The following is a 21198-nucleotide window of genomic DNA, read 5'->3' on the forward strand; positions in this document are numbered from 1 at the left end:
TTGTATGGCAGGAGAGACAAAACAATTGAGATAGGGAGAGTAAACTGCAGTGAGGATATAACCCGTCTTTTCTTGGAACTTGAGGAAGTAAGCAAGGCCATATCCTCACAGAAGTGGGGGAGAGCACCCGGCCCGGACTTACTGCCCATAGATTTAATCAAAGATGAAATGGGAGTATGGGCACCAATTTTAAGGCTTCTCTTTAATACCTACCTTAGTCTGAACAGGGTCCCCCCTTCATAGTTAAACGCAACAATAATCCCAATATACAAGAAGGAGGGTAGCAGGGACCCAGCAAATTTCAGATACATTTTCCTCTTAGATGGGATGGGGAAAATGTTTGCTAAAACAATCCAATTCACACATACAAGAGTGGGTCGACCAGTGTAAAGTCATACATCACCTACTGGCGGGGTTCTCTCCAAAACTTAGCACAAAGGACCAAGCATTCCATCTGCAGCTGATTACGTCAAAGTAAGTGGACCTGAGAAAGATGAAGATTTATGCAGTCTTCGTTGATCTCAGGACCGCTTTCGACACTGTTTCCAGGGCTAAGCTCTGGGAAATCCTGGTTATAGAAGAGGCATTCTTTAGGGGCTGCTGCAGGTCATAATCCATTTGTACTCGAATAACATCGACTCAGTATGGTGGGGTGAGGGGGGGAATTAACAGAGTCTTTCAATGTAAATAGAGGTGTTAGGCGGGGATGTATCTTGGCCCCCGTTATTTCTGTTATATATAGATGAGGTGGTTCGACATGTTAGGGCAAAGTGTTTAAATCCCCTTAAGTTGGATCGGGAGGCCTGCACCATTTTACTTTTTGTAGATGACGCTGTGTTACTGTCAACCTCAGTGAAGGGTCTCACAAACACCTTGGGGTTTTTTGTAGAGATATGCTCAGAGTTGTCCATGGAGATAAACATGGAAAAGACCAAAATGTTGATATTTCAGCCAGAATTCACCCGATTCAAAAGCATAGGTTGGCCATAAACAACACCCCTCTGGAATAGGTACAACAATATGATTACATAGGGTTGAGGTTCAATGACCAAGGGATTTGGCCTCTACAGATGGCAATATTCTGCTTGTCATTGGAAAAATATGAAGGGGGAATCCTAAAGTTTTATTTATTCACATGGTTAAGGACCAATTACACCAGCGGTTACAATGTACCGAGCCCAGGCTAGGGTGGGAGCAATGTAAAAGGCCAAAATTTGGGGACACTCAGAGATAAAGAATTTGGGTAGGGTAGATAGATCCATCCTGAAAAAATGGTTAGGCCTGCCAAAATCATGCCTGTGTGTACCCGTTTACCTGGAATCGGGCCTCAGACAGATTGAGAGCAAAATTATTTTTTTAACCATGCAGTACTGGCTCAGATTGTGGTCTGTGCCGGAGTTGCAGGTATATCGGAAACCCACTGTACATCTCATGGAGATAGAGGGAGGGAGATCCCTTCTCTGGCTCCAGCATGTAAATATACTCTTGATAAGGCTGGAGCTTGGACATTTATGGGTCAACCCGCAAGGAGCAACCTCCAATGACATAGGTATGGCCAAAACGAGGGCCCAGAGCCTAATAGATACTGAGATGGGTAATGATTGTACAAAACCTGCGATGGGTACTCTTTATATGTCAAGTAAGTTAACAAAGAGCTATGAGAATTATCTGGATTATGTTGGGCCTCCATTGGCCCATACACTGTACATTAAATTTAAGTTCAACTTAAACTCAAGTTGAAGTATCGCCACCAAAAAATGGGTTCTGAATGGAAATTAAATGTGCCCAGCCTGCGGCCTCGACAGAGAAACCTTGAACCACTTTTTGTTCTTTTGCCAGTGTTAGCGGGTGGCACTCTGCACATTTTTAAAAACCACCTGTAACACCCATGGAACACAGCATATAAGGCAAGCCGTTCAACTCTTTAAAACATGTGACAAACTCAAAGTGGTCTACTTCATAGCTAATTACTAAGAGCTGGCCTGGCGCAAAAGAGCGAAATTAATGAAAACGGGTCTACTGGCTTAAGGTCTGCTCACTAAATTATATTGACAGCTGTGTGTGAGAGGCCTAACAAAGTAGTCAAAACAAAGTTCTCTTTGTTTAAAACAACTTGAGAGAAGAAACGTGTTTTAATTGGGATAATGAAACCAGGGATCTATGTCTTATCTTATAACAGGGGGTCCTTTTAATTGTTCACTATTTTACTTCTAGAATTATTTATTTATGTTTTTTTTTCATTTTGAACCCAATGATGAATTCTATTTCCGCCATGCTATTCTTGTTTGTACTGTGATGTATACAATGTTTTATTAATTCCTATTGATCCTATTGTGAACCTTATGCTCATGTCTGTTTATGGCGAATGACGCAAAGTCGAATAAAAGGTATTTGATCGATTGAGTACACATAACACGACAATGATTTTGCAGACTACTGGTGGGGCATATAGCAATACTCCACCAGAACGGTCTAGAGAGCGGAAACATGACTTAAGCACCCCAAATGTGGGCTCCACTATGCCCCTTGTGGCGACATGTGCAGCATTATATCATAATCATATAAAGAAGGGAAACCCCCTTATTTTTATAATTTGTCTGTTAGGGGTATAATGAGACCAAATTATAGAGAACAACAAAGTAAACGTCCTAATTTCTCTAGGACAACCCACTGATAATCACCAGAACTATAAAAAAAGATATATCAAAAATATTTTTATTGAATCATTAAGTAGAAAAATATCTAAAAAGTGAGAACATATTTGTTAAAAGACAAGAACAAAGTGCACATAATATTGGTTGCTTTATTAGTATCATTAATAGTTAATCACACTCCGATGTCACTATGACTTCGGATTTTAACACTTGAAAAGGTTATAATGACATATACAAGTGAAATATTAATCCCTCGCCGGGTTTCAAAAACAATTAAGAAAAACCACATATAGCTAGTACTATTTGTTACTAGTATTTTACCTCTTATATCATACCTCTGCTGGTGAGGCAGGATTCCCATACAGCGTCATCATGAACAGTAATAGAATGTAGGTACTGTCACCTGAAAATGGTTCCATGGTTGAAATTGGCACTTATTGTCATGGTCTTTTGTTCAGTGTGTGATATGCATGCTATCATGCATGCATGTGTGTGCGAATTCATACTCACCAATGATCCAGGTATTGCCATATTTTCCCAGTGCCAGTGCCCAGTATAGTGTTGACTGGTGTTAGGGAGAATTCTCCTAAATGTGCTAATTTCCATTACCTTAGAGACCCCGAGCAACTTTGCTGGATTTTGATTTTTTTTTACCTGGAAAGAGTGTGAGTCTTTTTTCCCACTATTTCATGTATTTTTGATGTGTGTTTTACTTTGGTGTTCTTTGGATATGGAGTTTTAGACAACTCCATAGGCACCACCTTTTCTTGTGTGTCACACAGCGCCCTCAGTGCAGTGACACAGGGATGTCTTTCAGACTTCCCATGGTTTAAATACCTTCTCTGGGACTGACTACTGTCTAAAAATAGTGAATGTAAAGTTAAATTGACTTTGCTAGTCTTTTTAAATTGCTAGACCCAGAACACACTGTTTTACAGCAGAGTGCTGGAGGGAATACCCAGTGTTCCCCATGCCTAGAAAGCTCATGTAGCACTCAGATGCTACCCTTTCCTCTCAGAATGGCTGGTGGTAGTGGTATTACCATGGATTTCCCGACCTCAACCTGTTTAAACGCTCCGGTAGATAAAATCCACCAGAGCCATGTTTTTTCAAGATGGCGTCTGAGCCCCCTCTGTAAAACAGGTTCCGATTGTTTGTTTGCAATTGACGGGCTTCAGTCCTGAGGACCGCCTCTGGCGCCTGAGTGTCTGGGATGGACAGGAAGTGAGGGAGGTGCACGAAACTCCCTGTGCTTAGTCTCCTAGGAGACCTGAATGCACTTTGGCACGATTGGCTGGCTGACTGTCTGGCAAGGACAGCCACCCTGCTGGGTGAGTGGCAGCTAGGCTGGAATGAATGGGAGAAAACTGTTTAAAAAGCAAGTCTCTGGGACTTGGAAGGCAGAGTTGACCACTGGAACGAAAGAACTGAAGACGAGCTGAAGGAAGACAACTGCTGCAACTCCTGGACCGTTGGTTTTCCCGGTGAAGCCCTGCTGCAGGTCTGGATAGCCTGAAACTCCCTCAAAAGAGAAGCCCCTTCAAGGAAGACTTCGTTCATTGAGCCGGTGGGAACAACCAACTCGCAAACCACCTGGAAACCATTGCCATACTGGTCGAATTTTCTTCAGAGTGCTGTTGAAAACAGGATAGCCAGTGAGAAGGATACCAGCTTGTGGACTTTAAGGCACTCACACCTTAAACCAATGTTTTTGCCAAGCTTGTGGATCCGTCCCTGTGCAGTGCAGGAACTTCCCCACGTCCTCCCTCTTGTCCCCATACTGAGGCCCAGGAACAGCGAGATCTACAGGAACTGCCAGGAACAATTGCCTCAGCTACCGCTTTTCCTCATTACCAAGGTACTGTACAAACGTGGTTGAGAAATCCTCTGTGCCACGGTGAAAGTTTGGGAATCTTTCCCAACTTTGGAGTCTTGTTCGCTCCTAATCCGACATATAACTTTTTTGTGCAAACTACTTCTAAGAACATTGGCAAAGACTTAACCGTTTACTACCAGAACTGTGCTATCCTATCGAAAACACTGATCCATTGACTTTGGCCCCGGCCTATTGAATTGAACTGCCTCTTGTAGTGAACTGAAACTATTTGCCCTGCCTAAGAAAGTATTTGTGTTTAATTCTTATAACTTGTGTCTTTTACTCCCATTTAACATTACTGAAGTGCCATTTTGCTCTCACCTCTGGGGAGCCTAATTGTTCAGAAATGTATTGGCTTGATACTGGAGTGTATTATAGTGTGATGTTGAGCTGCTTATTGCTAGCGGAATGTTTTCTAAATGACTCTGTAAATAAATTAATAATGTTTTACCAAGAAACCTTGAGTGAGTGTTTGTTTGAACCACTGTGATTGCAAGTCTTTTGTGTAACACCTTGTACTGCTCACATCCCTCTTGATATAAGCCTGGCTGCTCAGCCCTGCTACCACAAAACTGTGTCCCACAGACTTATGCCAAAGGTGAGATTGTGCTTACACCAGTGGTCTTAACTGTGTGTAGTGTTCCCAAAGGGTACTGCATGCAATTCTGCCTAACACTGGTGGCAGCTGTGGGATAAAGTATAGTTGTTACTTTGAGAGTGCTGCTCTTACTGTTGTTCAAATAACCTTCACAAGGCTCAGCACCACCAGAAAAGCAATTGTTTTATCATACCTGATATGGATAAATACAGACAGGAGGTGTAGTCATTTTAACAGTTGATCAACTAAAGGAAATGTGTTAAACTAGGAACCTCACTGTTAAAGGCAAAAAGAATGAATTGATAGAAAGAGCGTTGGAATTTCAAAGTCTGAGAAGTAGGTGTGCTACACCTACTACTGCAGCAAATGTGGAAAATGATGATGAGGATGATAAAGTTTCAGAGTCCAACTCAAATGTTATTGATGAGTTAGAAGGGGCAGAGGAGTCTCAAGATGTAGGCCCTACTGCACCTCTACCTGGCCTTAGGCCTCAATCTTTAGCCACGGGGACCCTGCCAGGTCCAATACTGAGTCCAGAGTTTGTCTCTCTTGAGAAGATGAAATTTGAGTTAGAGTTCAAAAGGCTCCAAGCACAAACTGAAAGTAAACATCAAGAACCTAACTAAGGGAAATGGAATTGCAACATGCTCTTGAAATGAAGAAATTGTCTCTTGGGAATGGTTCTCTCCCAGAGTCTTCTAGGTCTTTCAGTCCTAAGAGGCCTTGCATGCTCAAAGATACTGTAAGTATGTATGAGGTTAAGCTTGATATTTTGGATTGGTTGGCTGCTTTTGAATATGACTGTGGGATTCAGGAAATTACAGGGAATCAGCTTTTTCCTTGCCTTTTGTTTAGGCTAAGCCAGGTTGCAACGCATGCTGTAATGGAGGTGGGGGAAATAGACAGCATGGAGTATGAAAATGTGAAACTGGCATTGATAGCTAGGTTTGGGGAAACTCCTTCCCAGTATCTTAAAAGGTTTATAACCCTCAAAAAGCATGATGGTACCCCTTGGGCTACCTGGGTCTGTGAATGTTTGAAAAACTTAGATAGTTGGGTTAAGGGTTACAGAGATAACAATTATGAGGGTATGTGAAATCTGTTCATGTTAGAGCCTATGATGCCTGCTCTCCTGAGCTCAGATAGCACTTGGCTGATTCCAAGGAAATTGATCCAAAGAAGTTAGCAAGGGATGCTGACTTGTGGGTTGCCAACAGGGCTACTCACATGGATTCTGGGGCTACTCAGAAGAAGGATGAGGGAAAACAGCACAAGAAAGATAACAAAGAGAATTCCAATACCTCCAATCCAAAAGAGGGCCACAAACATAAGAAGGGTAAACCTCCTGGGAACCAGAATCAGGCTAGTGAAACCTCTGGTGCTAAACCAGAGGGAGGTCAGGCCAAACCCCCATTTATCAAAACATTTGGGAAATGTTTTGCTTGTGGGTCAACTGGACATGTGAAAGGGGATCCCAGATGCAAGGATAAACCTTCAGGAATCCACACTGTCTCCTTAGCCTTCTCCCCAGAGGAAGAAGTTCAAATGGCAAGTGCAAACTTCACCTACTGGCTGAGGAACCCATGAGAGTCTTAGCCAGTGTTTCTTTAGTGTCCCTGGGTCTGTGAGAACAACAGAACTTAGATGTCTATAATTCCATCATAGACAATACCAAAGAATATTACAAAGACAGTGTACTTGTGAATGTTCAGGAGACCCCTGCCATCATAGTCACTGGAGCCAGCATTACTGTAGTGGATGAATCTTGTTCAAGGTTGAGGATGTTGCTAAGGCTACCAAATACCTCAATGAGCTTGATGGAGACCCTGTCCAAATGCTTCCACAGTTACCAGCTCTCATCCAGTGCAATGACATGACAGTCTTGACTGTCAAGATACCTGTTAGTGTGCAGAGTGAAGTACCTGGGAGAGTCCTGTTGGGGAATGACTTAAACACTCTTGGAGTTGTATCAAGCACCCCAAGGCCTCCCAGCAAAAGGAAACAGGAGCAGACAAGGAAGGCCAGAGAGAGTACCTTAAAAGGATCTCTAGGGGAAATTATAGAGGAAACTATAACCCTCCAGTCCACAGGAATTCCTGACTGCTATTTCAAAGAAAAAGTAGGAAAAGGGGAAACCTGAACACTTCAAGAAAAAGCCAGCAAGCACTCCTGTGCTACCAACAAGGACATCCCCGAAAGGACTGTCCAAAGTCACACCTGTGACTCCTCCACAAGCTGAAGGTGAGTGTGAGGAAAAACTAGGACTGGTTGAATCAGCTGCTGAAGATTCAGAGCTGGAAGGAGACCTTCCGCCTGTTGGAGATCTGGATCCTGCAGACCATCCTGAGCTGCAGTCTTTATTGGCAGAAGGTGGCCCGTGTAGGGCAGACCTCAGCAGAGGTCAAAGAGAGTGTCCTACTCTTGGAGGCCTTCGCAAACAGGCAGCTTCCCAGCTGGAAGGACAAGAGCCAGGGAAGCAGAGGTTATACTGGGAAGATGGTCTCTTCTACAGTGAACCAACTGAGACTATCCCAGGGGACTACAGGAGACTTGTAGTGCCTCTAGAGACTATACACCAGTTCCTACAGTTAGCACACGAGATTCCTTTGGCTGGTCACTTGAGTTTCAAGAAGACTAAGGAAAGGCTTTCTCTTTATTTATACTGGCTTAAGTTGGGTTCTTATGTAAATAAATTCTGTAGGAGCTGTCACACTTGTCAGACATCTGGCAAGAGTGGATCCAAGAATGTGGCACCCTTGGTGCCTCTCCCAGTGGTAGGAGTCCCTTTTGAGAGGGTAGGAATAGACATTGTTGGTCCCTTAAACCCTCCAACCTCTTCAGTCAACAGGTTTATCCTGGTTGTAGTAGACCATGCTACTAGATACCCTGAAGCCATACCTATGAGGACTGTTACAGCTCAGGCTGTTGCTAAGGCCCTACTTGGTATTTTTACCAAGGTAGGTTTTCCTAAGGAAGCCATCTCTGACAGGGGATCCAATTTTATGTCCCACTACATGCAGGCCATGTGGAAGAACTGTGGAGTTACTTACAAGTTCTCAACTGCCTACCCTTCCCAGACAAATGGGTTGGCAGAGAGGTTTAACCGTACTATGAAGAGCATGATAGGTGCTTTAGAGGAACCCCTTAGGAGAAAGTGGGACCTTCTATTGCCATGCCTTCTATTTGCTTATAGATAAGTCCCTCAGGAGGGAGTTGGATTTAGTCTCTTTGAGATTCTCTACGGCCATCCAGTTAGAGGTCTGTGGGCCCTAATTAAGGAGGGGTTGGAGAGTGCTCCTTCCCCCAAGCCAGTGAGAGTCACTAACTATGTGATAAGTCTCCGGAGGAGAATGTCACACATGATGGCAGAAGCATCAGATAACTTGAAAGCAGGTCAGGCTCTGGTGAAGCATTGGCATGACCAGGAGTCCAAAGTGGTTGAGTTTACTCAAGACCAGCAACTTTTAGTTATGATACCTAAAAGGCAGAGGGCCTTACAGGACAAATGGATAGGACCCTCCAAAGTTGTGGGGAAACATGGAGAGGTCAACTATCTGGTGGACTTAGGCAATCCTAAGGAGGCTCCCAGAGTCTTTCACACCAACCGTCTAAAAGCTTATGTCTCAAGACCAGAAGTAGGAGCTTCGCTTCTAGCTTCAGCTCAAGAGGAGGAGGCGAGTGAACCTCTACCTGACCTACTCCGAGGAACGCCTTTAGACGAAAAGATAGAAGGAGTAAATCTCTCTTCTAATCTGGCACTGGAACAACAGGAGGAGTGCAAGTTTCTGTTAAATCAGTTTGTCTCCCTGTTTTCATTATCACTAGGCTTGACCCCTTGGGGCCAGCATGGTATTCTCACTGGTGACTGTTTACCTGTTAAAAGCAGAGGTTACAGGATGTCAGATCATGTAAGAACCCACATAAAGGAAGAAGTTAACAAGATGCTTGATCTCAGGGTAATAGAGCCATCTACCAATCCATGCTCTAGTCCAGTTGTATTACTGCCAAAGGCAGGATCCAATGTGTGGACTAAAGAGCTCTTAAAGCAGTCACAAAGACTGGTGCCCATCCTTTACCAAGTAAAGATGAACCGGTGGACAAACTTGGTTCAGCCAAGTACCTCAGTACATTTTATCTCACGTCAGGCTATTGGCAAATAGCCCTGACAGACCATGCCAAACAGAAAACTGCATTGTCCACCCTAGCAGACCTCTACCAGTTTAAGGTAATGCCTTTTGGACTAAGGAATGCACCTGCAACATTCCAAAGGATGATTAATCAAGTTCTGAATGGGATGGAGGACTTCTGCATGGCAAACTTGGATGACATTGTAGGGTTCAGCCCTACTTGGAAAGAGCATGCTGACGACTTAGGATATGTTTTGCAGCCTCTTGAGCAGGCCCATCTGACCATAAAGGCAAGTAAGTGTCAAATTGGTCAGAGTAAAGTGGTTTACCTTGGACATGAGGGAGGAGGAGGTGAAATCAGGCCATTGCCTAGCAAGGTACAAGCTGTAAAAAACTGGGCCACCCCTACTCCTCAAACCCAAGTGAGAGCGTTCCTAGGCCTCACTGGTTACTATAGGAACTTCATAGAGAACTATGGGACCATAGCTTCTCCTTTGAATGTAGTCTCCTCGCCCAAATTTCCCAAAAAGATCAGGTGGAATGAGGAGTGCACACAAGCGTTTGAAGGACTTAAGAAAGCCCTTTGTCAAGCTCCAGTCTTAAGAGCTCCTGACTACAACCAAACCTTCATTGTGCAAACAGATGCTTCCAAAACAGGTATAGGTGCAGGTCTGAGTGTGCTGGATCAGAAAAGTAGGGAGCACCTCATTTGCTTCATCGGTAGTAAGTTGAAGGAACCAGAAAGAAGGTGGGAAACCATTGAAAGAGAATGTTTTGCTATTGTGTGGTCACTGAAGAAGTTTAGGCCATACTTGTATGTATCTACGTTTGTGATTCAGACTGACCACCAACCCTTGAGATGGTTGATGCAAATGAAAGGGGAAAATCCTAAACTATTGAGATGGTCAATCAGCCTGCAAGAGTTTGATTTCACCATTGAAACCAGGTCAGGGTGTAACCACCAAAATGCTGATGGTCTCTCGAGGATGTTTGACCTTCTTAAGTAAGGAGATTCATCGAGGAGTGGATGAAATCCTCCTGTCCCTTAGTCTGGTGGGGACAAGTGTTAGGGAGAATTCTCATAAATGTGCTAATTTCCCGTAACTTAGATACCCCCAGCAACTTTGCTGGATTTTGAGGACTTGATTTTTTACCTGGAAAGTGTGTGAGCCTTTTTTCCCCACTCTTAAATGTATTTTTGATGTGTGTTTTACTGGGATGTTCAGTTTTAGACAACTCCATAGGCATCATCTTTTCTTGTGTGTCACACAGCACCCTCAGTGCAGTGACAAAGGGATGTCTTTCAGACTTCCCAAGATTTAAATACCTTCTCTGGGACTGACTGCTGTCTCCCAGTGAACTAGTCTTTTTAAATTGCTAGACCCAGCACACACTGCCTTACAGCAGAGTGCTGGGGGGAATACCCAGTATTCCCTATGCCTAGAAAACTCATGTAGCACTCAAATGCTACTCTTTCCTCTCAGAACGGCAATGTTATTACCATGATTTTCCCAGCTGCGACCCGTTGAAACACTCCGGTAGCTAAAATCCACTGGAGCCATGTTTTTCAAGAAAGCATCTGAGCCCCCTCTGTAAAAGCAGGTTCTGATCGACTTTTTTCGCCATTTCTTTTTGGAAAGGTCCTTCTAGTGTTTGTCTCTGCGTGACAAACCAGGTTTGGTCCCTTTGTTCATTTGCCGTTGGCGGGCTTCAGTCCTGAAGAGGGCCTCTGGCGCCCGAGTCTCTGGGGTGGACAGGAACTGAGGGAAGTGCCCGAAACGCCCTGTGCTTACTCTCCTAGGAGACCTGAATGCACTTTGGCATGATTGGCTGGCTGACTGTCCGGCAAGGACTGCCTCTCTACTGGGTGAGTGGCAGCTAGGCTGGAATGAATGGCAGAAAACTGTTTAAAAGGCAGGTCTCTGGGAATTGGAAGACAGAGTCGACCACTGGAATGAAAGAACTGAAGACGAGCTGAAGGAAGACAACTGCTGCAAATCCTGGACTGTTGGTTTGCCCGGTTAAGCCCTGCTGGTCTGAAAAGCCTGAAACTCCCTCGACAGAGAAGCCCCTTCAAGGATGACTTCTTCCCTTGAGCTGGTGAGAACAACCAACTCGCAAGCCACCTGGAAACCATCTCCATACTGGTCGAATTTTCTTCAGAGTGCTGTTGAAAACCGGATAGCCAGTGAGAAGGATACGAGCTTGTTGACTTTAAGGCACTCACACCTTAAACCAACGTTTTGCCAAGCTTGTGGATCCGTCCCCGTGCAGTGCAGAAACCTCCCTACGTTCTCCCACGTGTCCCTGTGCTGAGGCCCAGGAACAGCTAAATCTGCAGGAACTGCCAGGAACAATTGCCTCAGCTACCACTTTTCTTCATTACCAAGGTACTGTGCAAACGCGATGGAGAAATCCTCTCTGCCGCGGTGAAAGTTTGTGAAACTTTCCCAACTTTGGAGTCTTGTTCGCTCCTAATCCGACATATAACTGTTTTTCATGCAAACTACTTCTAATAACATTGGTAAAGACTTAACCGTTTACTACCAGAACTGTGCTATCCTATCGAAGACACTGATCCATTGACTTTGGCCCAAGCCTATTGAATTGAACTACCTCTTGGAGTGAACTGAAATATTTGCCCTGCCTAAAAAAGTATTTGTGTTTAATTCTTATAACTTGTGTCTTTTACTCCCATTTAATGTTACTGAAGTGCAATTTTGCTCTCACCTCTGTGGAGCCTAACTTGTTCCGAAACGTATTGGTTTGGTACTGGAGTGTATTATAGTGTGATATTGAGCTGCTTATTGCTAGTGGAATGTTTTCCAAATGACTGTGTAAATAAATGAATGTTGTTTTTACCAAGAAACCTTGAGTAAGTGTGTGTTTGAAGCACTGTGATTGCAAGTATTTTGTGTAACACCTTGCACTGCTCACATCCCTCCTGGGAGAAGCCTGGCTGCTCAGCCCTGCTACCACAAAACTGTACAGTCTTATACCAAAGGTGGGATTGTGCTTACACCTGTGGTCCTAATTGTGTGTAGTGTTTCCAAAGGGTACTGTATGTAATTCTGCCTAACAACTGGCAGTAAATGTACCTGTCATGCGTGCTGCCAGGGAAATTGGCATCGACTTGCACAATCACTCCATTTGTGTCACAGACAACCAGCACATTGATGGAATTCCAGTGCTTGGGATTGTGGTATATGTGCTCTGTCATTCGGGGCCCGGATAGCACAACATGTGTACAGTCGATTGTTCCAAGTACACGTGGAAAGTGTGCAACATCATAGAAATCCTGGCACACTCTCTGCCTTTCTTCTAGTGTTCTCGGCATATATATGTGCCTATGCAAACATGCCCATGATGTAATGCAGGCCAAGACCTAGTGGAGAACATGGGATTGTGTGGCCTGTGATATCCCACCAACTATGGCAGTGGTACGATGGAAGGAGGCAGTGGCAAAGGTATGTACTGCTGTCAGCACCTTTTCAAGGGGGGTAAGGGCCTGGGAGCACATGGTGGATGATGCTATGTCTTGCTTCTGCTCCCTGACAAGGTCTAGGATGATATGGGGTGGGAACTGGTACCTGGAATACACCCGGTCATCAGACATGCCAAACGGAGTGGTGCGTGTAGAAAATATGTGGGGCGTGGCAACCTCCTCCTTCTGTGTCCATGGACTATGGCTCATACTATTTCAGAGTTCATTGTGGCTGTGCAATGTTCACATAGTGTGCATTACATGCTTCATAAGCACTGTATCCCTTGCGCATTGAACTTTACCCCTGCTATCAAGTGTTGGTTGGATCACTGGGTTTGCGTGTGACCTTTCCCGACGTAAGGTTGTTCGTTGGAATCCATGAATTTGTTTGGGTTTGTGGTGGATTGTGCATGCCATTGCTTTGCGTGTCCCATCCCTCAACATGCCCACATTATTCCTCATTCTGCATCGATAATGGGGTGATATGATGGATGATTTGGCATTTATATTGCGACTGTACACAAGTGTTTATCGGCGCAGGTGTGTGCATATTCCACCCCCTATTTTTTGTCTGTGCAGGCCCCACACATGCGTTCGACTGCATGCAGAGATGTGCTGGAAGAGTGTGAAGTCTGTGCAAGGTCTGGGAAAGCCCAGCAAATTCGATTCCATGAATCGACAAAGGAGGGATTTGCACGCAGAATGTCATGCAGAATCTCTATTTTCCCTGCAAAATATTCACTGAATCAGTCCCTTTGTGGACGTCCTTGCTATTCTTCATCCAGGAATGGGTTTATGATGACTGAGCAGCATGCACTATCATGCTCACATATCTCTGGACATTTTTGTATTGGCTACAGAGATATAAATACAAAGCTACCCCACAGCAACTATAAGGTATCTCTTAAAACATATGTCCCTGGCTTACATTTGTTGTGTGGTGGCACTGGTGCTTCAGTTGAACACTTTTTGGATGTTTATAAGTCTATACAAATTCAAAAAAAGGTGAAAAGAAGGATCCAAGTAATAAAAGACTGCTGCAGATTGCAGTGTGTTTAAAGTATACCCTAGTTGTAGAGTGTCAAAAGTATTTAAATATTCTGATGGTTCCCTTAAAATTCTATACTCTCTTCATCCACTCCCTGTGGCTAGATGTGGACTTTTCCGAATTCAAATGCTATTTTGTATTCTATTTTGTTCTAAGACTTGAGAAACAAAATTCTAGAGAATTCCTTGTACTTGTCTTCTTGTGTATCTATTGTCTTCCATTTTTATTGTGATACAAGACTTCCCAAGAAATATTTGGACTTCTAAAAAATCAATAGTTTTACAACTTTTTGCACATGCATATTCTTGTGTTCAAGATGATTATTATACCGCTAACCTGTATGGCTACCAGGAAATAGGCTACTGTGGATCCCATTGAAATCCCTTTCCTGTATAAGCAAGGGCTGTCCCAGGGTGTCTGCCATTAAATAATGTTTCCATGTGTTATATTCCTGAAGAGGAATAGCTGTGCCTCTGCCTGAGGTATTATGGCATGCCTCGGGAATCCCTTTAAAGAAACCAGCTGATTTTAACTGCAACAAAGACACTAAGTTAGTACTGTGACAAGTTCTACAACGTCACAGTTTAAAAAAAAAAGCTGAAATGTGTAGGTAAGTGTTCTTCAAGGAGAGGGTGTATTTATACATGGTTACAGTGAGACTTGTGTTAATCAAAAATAGTTTGATCTGGAGAAACATTAGGGGGGTAATTCATAGAATTCAGCGCAGAAGTAGCGCACGCGGGCAGCGCAGAGAGGGAGTGTGCGCCAGCTGTGTGAGCCAAACAGCATACTGACGCTCTGCTAATTCATGGCTTTCTCAAGCCATTTGGAGCCGTGGCACAGTGAACATCCTGCAGCGCCAGTTACGCCCCCAAGAATGGCCCTTGTTCAAGGAAAATCTATAGAAATCCCCAATACGGCGCAAAGGGCCACGCTAACCCTGGACCAGTTTTCAGGCCCCCCACACTGTAATCGCGTGAAAAACTATGTGTACCCCGCTCGTGGCAGACAAAAACATGTGAAAATGTACTTGCACACCCCCTTGAATACACGTACCCCGCTTGCGACAGCCAAAACGTGTGAAAATCTACCTGCGCACCCCCTTGAATATGCGTACCCTGCTCGCGGCAGCCAAAATGCATGAAAATCAACTCACGCACCCCCTTGAATACGCGTACTCTGCCTGCGCCAGCCAAATAGTGTGGAAAAAGTCCCCCTGTGGTGTAGGCTGCCTTTGGGTCATGGTCAGGGGTGATGGGCTGCCTGTGGGTCATGGTGGATAGGCTGCCTGCGGGGCATGCTCAGGGGTGTAGGGTGGTCCCCTGTGGTGTGGGCGGCCTGCAGGGCATAGTCAGGGGTGACGGGCTGGCTGTGGGGCATGGTCAGGGATGTAGGGGGAGCACCTGTGGTGTGGGATGCCTGTGGGGCATGCCCAGGGGTGATGGGCTTCCTGCGGGGCATGGTCAGGGGTGTAGTGGGGGGGCTGTGGTGTGGGCTGCTGGCAGGGAGTGAATGTGGCTCCTCACCACACTGGTGTGCGTATCTGGGGGTACGTGAGGGAGCTGTCCACACGGTTTCGCTGGCGGGAGCGGGGTACATATATTCCGGGGTATGCGAGTGAGCTTTACACGCAATGTCGCTGGTGGGAGCGGGGTACGTGTATTCCGGGGTACGCGAGTGAGTCTTATACACGATTTCACTGCCGCGAGTGGGGTACGAGTATTCCAGGGTACGCGAGTGAGCTTTACATGTGATTTCAATGGCGCGAGTGGGGTACGTGTATTCCGGGGTACGCAAATGAGCTTTACACGCAATTTTGCTGGCACAAGCTGGGTATGTGTACTCCAGAGTACAGGAGGGAGCTTTACACGCGATGTCGCTGGCACGAGCGGGGTACGTGTATTCTGGGGTACGCGAGTGACCTTTACACGTGATGTCGCTGGCACGAGCGGGGTATGTGTATTCCGGGGTACGCGAGTGAGCTGTCCACACGATTTCACTGGTGGGATCAGTGTACGTGTATTCCGGGGTACTCAAGTGAGCTTTACATGCAATTTCGCTGGCACAACCGGGGTACATGTATTACGGGGTCCGCGAGTGAGCATTACACGCGATGTTGCTGGCGGGAGTGGGGTACGTGTATTCCGGGCTATGCGAGTGAGCTTTGCAAGCAAATTGGCAGTGCAGGCCCTCCTGGGTGTGTCCTCCCCCATCCCCATGCCCCACAGCCAGCCCACACACAGGCTCCTCTCTACACCCCTGGTCATGCCCCACAGGCAGCCCATCCACCCTGACCATGCCCGGCAGGCAGCACACACCACAGGGGCCACCCCTACACCCCTGACCATGCCCCGCAGCCAGCACCATCACCCCTGACCATGCCCTGCAGGCAGCCCACACCATGGGGGACCACCATACACCCCTGGAAATGCCCAGCCAGCCCATCACCCATGTCCATGCCCTGCAGACAGCCCACACGGCACCCTGCACTTGTGAGCCCCAACACAAGTCAGCCCCACCAGTGATGGGCACCTGCCAGCAGGCCCCGACACGTGTCCCCCCCACCAGTGACGGGCACCTGCCAGCAGGCTCTGACACATGTCCCCCCGCCGGTGATGGCAACCTGCCAGCAGGCCCTGACTCATTCCCCCGCCACCAGTGACGGGCACCTGCCAGAAGGCCCCGACACATGGCCCTCCACCCGACCCCCATTGATGGCAACCTGACAGCAGGTCCCGACACATGTCCCCCCCACCAGTGACGGGCACCTGCCAGCAGGCCCCGACACATGTCCCTCCACCCCACCCCCATTGATGGCAACCTGTCAGCAGGCCCCGACTCATGTCCCCTCCACCAGTTACGAGTACCTGCTAGCAGGCCCTGACACATGCATAGTCTTGTGTTCAAGATGATTAGTATACCGCTAACCTGTATGGCTACTAGGAAATAGGCTACTGTGGATCCCACTGAAATCCCTTTCCTGTATAAGCAAGGGCTGTCCCAGGGTGTCTGCCATTAAATAATGTTTGCATGTGCTATATACCTGAAGAGGAATAGCTGTGCCTCTGCTTGAGGTATTATGGCATGCCTCGGGGATCCCTTTAAAGAAACCAGCTGATTTTAACTGCAACAAAGACACTAAGTTAGTACTGTGACAAGTTCTACAATGTCACAGTTTTAAAAAAAGCCGAAATGTGTAGGTAAGTGTTCTTCAAGGAGAGAGTGTATTTATACATGGTTACAGTGAGACTTGTGGTAATCAAAAATAATTTGATCTGGGGAAACATTAGGGGGTAATTCATAGAATTCAGCGCAGAAGTAGCGCATGCGGGCAGTGCAGAGAGGGAGCGTGCGCCAGCGTGCACCAGCCGTGTGCGCCAAACAGCATTCTGGCACTCTGCGTATTCATGGATTTCCCAAGCCATTTGGAGCCGTGGCACAGCAAACATTCGGCAGCGCCAGTTACGCCCTCAAGAATGCCCCTTGCGCAAGGAAAAGCCATAGACATCCCCAATACGGCGCAAAGGGTCGTGCTAACCCTGGACCAGCTGACAGGCCCCCTAAACTATAATCACGTGAAAAACTACACATACCCTGCTCGCGGCAGACAAAACGCATGAAAATGTACTCGCGCACCCCCTTGAATACACGTACCCTGCTTGCGGCAGCGAAAATGCATGAAAATCTCCCCGCGAACCCCCTTGAATATGCGTACTCCGCCTGCGCCAGGCAAATAGTGTGGAAACATTCCCCCCTGTGGTGTGGGCTGCCTGTGGGTCATGGTCAGGGGTGATGGGCTGCCTGCAGGTCATGGTCATGGTGGATGGGCTGCCTGCGGGGCATGCCCAGGGGTGTAGGGTGGTCCCCTGTGGTGCGGGCTGCCTGCAGGGTATGGTATGGGGTGATGGTCTGGCTGCGGGGTATTATCAAGGGTGTAGGGTGGTCCCCTGTGGTGTGGGCTGCCTGCAGGGCATGGTCAAGGGCGATGGGCTGCCTGTGGGGCATAGTAAGGTGTGTAGTGGGGAGGCCTGTGGTGTGGGCTGCCTGCAGGTCATGGTGAGGGGTTTAGTTGGGGGGCCTGTGGTGTGGGCTGCCTGCAGGGGGTGAATGTGTCTCCTCACCACACTGGTGTGCGAATATGGGGGTATACGAGTGAGCTCTCCGCACGATTTTGCTGGTGGGAGTGTGGTACGTGTATTCCGGGGTATGCGAGTGAGCTTGACACGTGATTTTGCTGGCGCGAATGGGGTACGTGTATTCCGGGGTAGGCGAGTGAGCTTTACACGCGATGTTGCTGGCGGAAACGGGTTACGTGTATTCCGGGGTACGCGAGTGAGCTTCACACACGATGTCACTGGCCGGAGCGGGATATGTGTATTCCGAGGTACGCGGGTGAGCTTTACACGCGATTTCGCTGGCGCGAGCGGGGTATGTGTATTCCGGGGTACATGAGTGAGCTTTACGCGTGATTTCGCTGGCGCGAGCGGGTACGTGTGTTCTGCAGAACATTCCAGACACTTTTATTGTTTCTGTGACTTATTTGATTTTATCTGTGCTGAATTATTTGCTTAATAGCTTCTTCGGGGAAATGTCCCCACCATTGAAAGATCACAGAGCACATTTGGGAAAACTGCTACATTACATGAGAGTGTCTACAGGAGTCTTTCTGGCATCCTCACTTTCAAAAATAATCGGCATACACGCAATCAATCTGAGATATTTCACTTTTTATTGAATCCTCAAATGCCTGAAAAAGAAACCCATCCATACCTTAATGGGCTCTATGTTGGTTCATCTTCACAATATTTATAGTATAAAGTTTGGTTGTTGAAAATTCACTATGGCCTTCTAATTGGTTTTCCCTTTCTTTTAATGGGTTCCCAATAAATCCCTCCTACGGATATGCCTACCCCTGTCCCCCTGTCTCAACCCAGCATACCCCTCCCCCGTATCCATGTGTATATCTAATATTCAGTAAAAATAACTTTGTTAAAGGGACGTTATGGTTAAGTTGTGCTACTAAAAACCTATGAAATTTAGTTAAAAAACGTTGTTAAAGGGACGTTATGGTTCAAAGTAAAACCGAAAAACCCCTGGAATTTGCTAGTTATGGTAAGCTAAGGAACCATAACTCGAGCCACCACTGTGCATTGCTAAGACTAACACCCAGGACATCTAAGATGACATCACAAATGTCATTGATGACATCACTGATCACATCCACATATTGTAGGTGACACCCAGATAATCCAGAATATCAAAGAGTGGCTTTGTAAACACGTTATAGAGTGTGGGAGAAACGCACGATCCTTGTGGTACCCCACATGTGACAGGTGAAGGTTCAGCAGATGTGGGTGGGGAAAAGACCCTCATAGACCTGTTGTCCTGGAAGGAGGTGATCCAGGCAGTAGCTTTGTCAGAGAAATGGGCTGTTAGTTTTTGGTGTCGACAAAGGATTTGGTGATTTACTAGGTCAAATGCTGCAGATAAATCGAGTAGTAGAAGGGCAAGTTTACCCTTATCTTTAATGTCCTCAATCTGTGTTTTAAGATCAATCAAGGGAGTTTCAGTTCCATGACGCAGACGGAACTCTGATTGTCTAAGTCCCAGAAGTTTGCAAGTTTCAAATAGTCTTGGATCTGCAGATAGGACACTCCATCAATAATTTTTATCAGGAATGGCACTGTAGTGATGGGCCTGTAATAAGTTGGTATGCTTGCATCCAGTGAAGGTTTTTTAAGAAGTGGGATGACCCAGGCATACTTCAGGTTGTCAGGGACAATCCCAGAGCTGAAAGAGGAATTTATAAATGCAGTAAGAAGGGTGCTAGGTTATGAGAAGCCTCCTTGATAATAGGGACAGGGCATACGTCACCTTGGCAGTGAGAAGATTTAAGATTGCTGATAATATTTTCAACTTCAGTGATAGTGAGAGACGAGAAGCTAAATAGTTTCTGGGAGTAGAGGTTGGTATCAGTTCTAATCTGATGAGATTTATCTTGTGGGTTGATCTGCAGGCTAGTTTTTTTGTTGTTAATTTTAGTTTGGAGAGTAGCTATTTTACCAAGGAGCACCTTTTGTATATTGGCACACCATGTGCTATCTTTAGTAAAAATATCAGGAGGGGAGACCGGGGATTCCAGTTCTTTTAGTATTTTGAATAACTCTTTAATGTTAGATTAGGCTTGTTCGATGCGCTTGTTATAAGTGTCTTTTTTCGTCTGAAGTTTAGCCTCTTTGTAGTTCAGCATGGCTAAAGCTAAGCTCGCTTTGTTCATTTCGGTAGGGTTACTTTTCCAACGCGCTTCAAGGTTCCGTTTATCTTTGTGTAGGACTCTCAGCTGAGGTGTAAACCAAGAGTTGAGGTGAGCTTGTGGTTTAGGTTTCCTTAATTTAATAGGTCCAATGTGGTCTAGGGCTTTTAGTAAAGTCTGATTAAACATGTCTACCAGGACAGTTGGATCAGTGCAGACGGAATGTGTGCCCCACATTCCTGCAAGAGATGAGCGATGTATTGTATTGTGTTGTATTTGGTTATTTATATAGCGCTTTTTCCCCATTTGTGTGGCCTCAATGTGCTTTTTCTTGGTTAGAACGCCCTCGGTGACCATAGTCAATGTGGTCGGAAATTCTAGGGAGTTTAGCTTTGGAAATGCATATGTGCATGTTGCCGTTCTAGGACTTGGGTGGCTGGCAAGGCCCGACTAAGCAGCCCCAAGAGAGGTCAAGCACGTGGGTGGGCAAGGTTGAGGGTTTGAGATAGATTGCTATTGTTGAGAGAGTCTACGTGAGGCCAGCTATACCGAGTTCCTTTCGGGTGGTAGTCGATGTATGCTAGTGGCAAAGGTGTTGAGGTACATCAGGTGTTTCAGTCTAGATGGCTATGTGTGATGCTAGACCGGATGTGCACAGCCATGGCTGTTTTCTATCGTGCATGGATGATTGGCCGTGCCTGCGGCCTCTGTTCAGACTGGTGGTGTGAGATATAAGTAACGTAAGCTGCAAAATTGTTCATCTGGAGCGATCTTTGTCCAGGTGTAGATTTGAGAGTCTTATACCAATGAGGCCTACATTTCACAATTTAGCAGGTTTGACCATTCAATAGACACAGATGGAGGCGACACATACATTTGGGAGTCCAGTTGAACTGGATGTAAACAATTAGTGTGTGCTCCTACTCCTGCAAGAGAGGAGACAAGTACAAATTAAGTGTGTGCACCCAACCCTGCAGGACATGAGAGATGTACACATTCAGTGTGTGTGTTTGTCCACTGCTGTGAGATAGGAGAGACATACAAATGTATCATTTGCTCACCCATGTGAGTGAAGGGAGATGTCAAAATGATAAAGTATATTCATGTTTCACAAGTAAAAGACACTTCGAGCAAATACTGATGGAAGAGTGACATTGG

The sequence above is a fragment of the Ambystoma mexicanum genome, chromosome 6q (assembly GCF_040938575.1).
Source record: "Ambystoma mexicanum isolate Mex_15411 chromosome 6q, UKY_AmexF1_1, whole genome shotgun sequence".
NCBI classification, from domain to species: Eukaryota; Metazoa; Chordata; class Amphibia; order Caudata; family Ambystomatidae; genus Ambystoma; species Ambystoma mexicanum.